Below are 6,443 nucleotides of genomic sequence, written 5' to 3' on the forward strand. Positions count from 1 at the left end.
ATTTGTTTTCCCTAAAGTCTTTCTCATAAGGGAGATCAACAATATGTTTCTTTCTATCCCAAAATGCATATGACAAATCAAAACAGACAGTTGATTCAATATGACTCAACAAAGATTGAATTTTTTCTTTTATTTAGGGTTTTCCCAGTTGTATTCAATATATATATATATATGAGCCTGGTGGGGAAGTAGGAATACTATCTGTAAGGACATATGTTAACAAATTTTATGGATCTGAAACTGAAGCCTTGTATAGTACAAGTACTATTTTACTTTGATTTGTACAGTAAATGTTTGAACAATACTTCCTGGAAGTACAGCGGTCTAATATTTTAGTTGAATGGTACTGTAGCAGTAAGACCCGTGATAGATAAAGGGCGGTAAGGCTAAGGTGTACCGTTTAACCAAAATATCAAGACATAATATACTGGTGGCTATAGGATTGCCGTTCAAACTATTTTATAAAAAAAAAAGAGTTTTTCTTAAAAATAATTCAGATCCAGAAAAATTTTGTGACATATTTACTTACAGGGATATTTCTATGGAACCAAGTGAGGGCAAAGATATTAGAGAATATTATAATCATGTCTAGACTATTACGATCTTTTTCCCGTATCTCTTTTCACTCAAACTCCTCCTCATCATCTTCTTCAAGAAACTCCAATTTATTAAATGATCAAGATAACCAGACCCAAGAGGTCGCCCCAAAACACAATCTCTTCGATGAGGAAGTCCGATTCGAAGATATCAATCAAAACATGGATGACTGGAACATTCCAGAAATCCCTCAGGATCAACTATACGTTCCTGAAACAATAAAGGACAAACACAACTTTGATTACATAATCAAAACAGTAGAAAACAATATTCCTCTAGGACAAGATATAGGGGAAGAATTTCATTTACTTTCAAAAAATTCAATTTATGAACATAGCCGTAAGTATAAATATCTACACATCGGTTGTGTATAAGTAACCATCAAGCCCTTAATTGATATGGGCATAAATGCAGCAGTTTTAATGTGTCTAAGAGACATTAGGCATAATCAATTTGAAGACTCCCTAATTGGAACAGTCGAAACCAGCCTAGGACAAGGTCCAATATATTTTAACTGTTATCCAAACAAAACAGTGAGTCTGATGGACAGAAGCATTCTTGACTCTCTGTTCTTAAACATCCACTTTCATGGCCTTGACATGAAAGAAGGATCAATCCCAGCAGCCTTAATTTATAGGATCCAGTACAAGGTCATGAATACTTGTGCATCTAGAGTCCTGTTAAAACCTCAAAAAGGAGAAACAACCTTGTTTATCACTGATATGACAAAGGCTAACGTTTCTCTCCCGAGAAAAATAAAATGGGATGAAGTAACTCTTCCCTAAAGATGGGTTATGGATAAGGCAACACCGTCTATTCCCCGACCCGCTCCAACCATAGAGCATATTAAGCAAGATAACTCCGGAAAGGTAGAGATAACCTTCAATAGGAGAAATTCTTTTTCATCAAGGATAGAAGCCTCTAGGTCTGAATATGAGTCAGCGAGAAGGTCTTTTTTGGTTAGAACCCGTTCAATTCTAGTAGGACTAACCAGATCTGAGTCACATAACCAGTTCCCTACTGTAAACCTCCAAGGATTAGACATTACTTATAGCATACCTAGAACAACATACAACCAAGAACAAGAGGACGACCAAAAGTCGATCCAATCCCCAACATACTCTTCTATGGAACCTTATGATGTTATCTGACAACTTTAGCATTGATAAGGAAACCCTTAGGAAAGATTTTTATTCTCCGGAGAATGAACCTCAAAGGAGATGGTTTTTCCAACATTACAAGGGTACAAACATAAAACAAATCCAAGACAAGTTCTACGAATTTGTCGAACGAGTCAAAATTAATGTCCTTTTCTTTGAATGGTTTCATGCTTAGGCCATCGGAAAGGATATAGATTACCCTTGGAAACAAGACATCATAGGTGATCCAACAACAAATGTCATAACAAATTGGCAAGTGAAGGATGGTGAGTTAATCCAATCAGAATTACCTCCCGCAACACAATATCAACTACCGAATATCAAAGACAGTAACAACAAACATGTCATGGCAATTCCATTCAAAACAAAAGATGTCAACGAGGAAGTAACCTCTAAAGACATTAAGAGCCTAATGGAACAGGCAAATTATACCAATAAATACTTACAAGCTTTAGGAGAAACCATTAAAACTAAGGTAGTTCCTAAACAAAAATCAATTGAGGAAGCTTCACCAAGTATCCCCATTGAAAAACCTTTATTCAAACCTTTCAAAGTTAGTGAGAAGGCTAAACGAAAAATTAGGGAACTTAGAAAAACTAAATCCTTAATTGAAGGCGTAGGTGACAACCATAGTGAATTACTAAACAAGATTGGTAGTTTACTTAAGGTCATTCCAAATACTCCCCAAGCCTCGGAAAATACTTCCAAAATGGTAACAAGAAGTACCTCCAAACTAATTAATGTTATTAATGAAGATAGTGACCAAAACTCAGAAAACACAACTGAGATAGGATCAGTGTCAGAAAAGAATATAAATCCAATTAATTCCAAACACTGGAAAACACCCTCCAAATTATATTATCAACGTCCGACTGCCCCTGACCTTCTATTAGAAGAAAGAGGTGAAAACAATTTTAAGAGTTTTAGTGCAAACAACATCTATTAATGGAACATAGATGCACAAACGGAGTATAATATCATGAATACACTCCAACATATGACCATGGTAGCTACGGCTTACCAAACCTCCCACGAGTGTTCAGAAGAAACCATTATAGATATCTTAGTGGCAGGATTTTCTGGACAACTAAAAGGATGGTGGGATAATTATCTCACTAACGAAGAGAAATAAAAAATTTACAGCGTAGTTAAAACAGATCTCAATGGAAAAGTCATTACTAATGACGATGATAAAGAGATTCCTGACGCTGTTAACACATTAATTTTTACAATAGCCCAACATTTCATTGGAGACCCATCCTTGTGGAAAGATAGGTCTGCAGAATTATTATCAAATCTTAATTGTAGAACCTTAGCAGATTTTCGGTGGTATAGAGATACTTTCCTAACTAGGGTTTACATAAGAGAAGATAGTCAACAACCTTTTTGGAAAGAAAAATTTCTAGCCGGTCTTCCCAGATCATTAGGAGACAAGGTTAGAGATAAAATCCGTAGTCAATCTGCCAATGGAGATATTCCATATGAAAGTTTAAGCTATGGTCAATTAATTTCTTATGTCCAAAAGGTAGCCTTAAAAATTTGTCAGGATGACAAAATTCAGAGGCAATTAGCCAAAGAAAAGGCTCAAACAAAGAAAGATTTAGGTTCTTTCTGCGAACAATTTGGTCTACCGGCCTGTCCAAAGCAAAAGAAAAAACAATCTTCTAGAAAAGAAATCCATGAGAATAAACCGGTCAATACAAAGAGATTTCCAAGGAGGAGATACTCACACAAACCATCAACCAGTAGAGAGATGGAAAATCCTAAACAAAAAACAAAATAAAAAATAACATGCTACAATTGTGGAAAACAAGGCCACATCAGCAAATATTGTAAACTAAAAAAGAAGTTCAAAAACCTTAACCTAGAACCCACAATTGAAGAACAAATAAACAATTTGCTTATAGAAACCTCAGAGGAAGAAACAGAAACTTCATCCTCCGTGCCTTCCGATGAAAACCTAAATCTAATCCAACAAGAAGACCAACTATCATCAACAGATGATGATGATAGGCAAATCAATACTCTAACGAGAGAACAAGATCTCTTGTTTGAAGCAATCAATTCCATACCTGACCCCCAGGAAAAGAAGGTTTTCCTGGAAAAACTCAAGAAAACATTAGAGGTAAAACCTAGACAAAAGGATTTTATCACAAACAACAAATTTGATGTAAGTAACATACTCAAGAGATTAGAAAATTCTTCAGCAAAACCAACGACAATCCAAGATCTCCAAACAGAGATAAACAATCTAAAAAGAGAAGTAAAAGAACTTCGTCAACAACAAGAAATTCATCAGATCATTCTTTCTCAGCTTGAGGAAGATAGTGATTCTGAAAGTGCCAACAACAGTGAGGAAAACCAACCAGAAAATTTAGAAGATGATATGTTTATGGGATTAATCAACAAGATTAAAATCCAAAATTTTTACATAAACATAAAAATAATTATTAATGATTTCGTTTTAGAGACAATGGCCCTATTTGACACAGAGGCTGATTCAAACTGCATTTTAGAAGGATTAATTCCTACAAAATTCTTTGAGAAAACCTCAAAAAAATTAAGTATGGCAAATGGCTCAAAATTAAAAATTAATTTTAAGCTATCAAATGCAATCATTGAAAACCAAGGTCTTAAGATTAACACAAACTTTCTTCTGGTAAAAAACCTTAAGAATGAAGTAATCTTAGGAACGCCCTTCATTAGAGCCATGTTTCCCATCCAAATATCTAATGAAGGAATAACCACAAATTATTTAGGAAGAAAAATTATATTTAATTTTTCTACTAAACCAATTTCCAGAAATATAAATCTTATAGAAAATAAGATTAATCAAATTAACTTCTTAAAAGAAGAAGTATCTTTTAATAATATTCAGATACAACTGGGAAAACCCCAGGTAAAAGAAAAAATTCAATCTTTATTAAATCATATTGAATCGACCGTCTGTTCTGAATTGCCACATGCATTTTGGGACAGAAAGAAACATATTGTTGATCTCCCTTATGAGAAAGACTTTAGGGAAAAACAAATTCCCACCAAAGTCAGACCAATCCAAATGAATGAAGAACTTCTTCAATACAGTCAAAAAGAAATCAAGGATTTGCTTGATAAAGGCCTAATCCGGAAAAGCAAAAGCCCATGGTCTTGTGCGGCTTTTTATGTCAACAAACAATCTGAGATTGAGCGTGGATCACCCCGCTTAGTCATAAATTACAAACCACTAAATCAAGCATTACAATGGATTAGATATCCTATTCCAAACAAAAAAGATTTTCTTAACAGATTAAATTCTGCAAAGATATTTTCAAAATTTGATATGAAATCTGGATTTTGGCAAATCCAAATCCAAGAATCAGATAGGTACAAAACAACGTTTATTGTACCTTTCGGGCAATATGAATGGAATGTGATGCCATTCGGACTGAATAATGCCCCTTCAGAATTTCAAAAAATTATGGATGATATTTTTAATCCCTATTCAAAAATTTGTCATTGTCTACATAGATAATGTTTTAATCTTTTCCCAAAACATTGACCAACATTTCAAACATCTCCAAACCTTCATCCATATCATCAAACAAAATGGTTTGGCAGTCTCCAAATCAAAAATCAATCTTTTCCAAACTCGAATTCGATTCCTTGGTCACAATATTTATCAAGGTACAATCATTCCAATTGAAAGGTCAATAGAGTTTGCTAGCAAATTTCCCAACCAAATCTTAGACAAAACCCAGTTACAAAGATTTCTAGGTTGTCTAAATTACGAAGGAGAATTTGTCCCCTACTTAAACAATATTGTCAAGCAATTGCATGATAGGCTAAAGAAAAATCCGCCTCCTTGGTCTGACCTCCATACCCAAACAGTTAAAGAAATCAAAATCAAAGTCCAATCCATAAAATGTTTGTATCTTCCCATTCCACAGGCATTCAAAATTGTCAAAACTGATGCATCAGACATCGGTTATGGTGGCATCCTCAAACAACAAGTACATGGTCAAGAACATGTCATTGCATATACTTCAAAACATTGGAATCCTGCACAATTAAAGCATTCAACTGTTAAAAATGAAGTTTTAGCAATTGTTTTGTGCATTTCCAAATTTCAATCTGATCTATTAAATAAAAAAAATTTGGTAAGGGTTGACTGCAAATCAGCCAAAGACATTTTACAGAAGGATGTAAAAAACCTTGCCTCAAAACAGATTTTTGCAAGATGGCAAGCAATTTTAAGTGTCTTTGATTTTAATATAGAATATATCAAGGGCTCTTCCAACTCTCTACCTGACTACCTCACCCTTGAATTTTTACAGAAAATTCCCGATGCCTCCTAAGGTGTCTAGTTCCTCCGGCAGAGGAGGGAAATCCAGCACAAAAGGAAAAGAGGTTCTATTGGCTCTACCAGAGCCAATAACCAAAAAAGCAACTACATCATCTTCTGGGTCACCTACCCAGACTGGGTCATCAACCCAGAAAGGAAAGCTTGAAGGGTCATTGACCCAGATAACTACCGTCAAACCTGAGTCATCAACTCAGGAATCCCCAAAACCAACAACAACCAAACAGACCGTGGCTGACTATGCTTGGTCAATACAAACTCTCTTGGCCTTAGAAGATATAGGCCTCACCAAAGTACCAAAATTGGCCAAAAAGACCTGGGCATAAATGGCCTCAGAATCAGATGAT

Source organism: Glycine soja, chromosome 6, assembly GCF_004193775.1.
Source record: "Glycine soja cultivar W05 chromosome 6, ASM419377v2, whole genome shotgun sequence".
NCBI lineage: Eukaryota > Viridiplantae > Streptophyta > Magnoliopsida > Fabales > Fabaceae > Glycine > Glycine soja.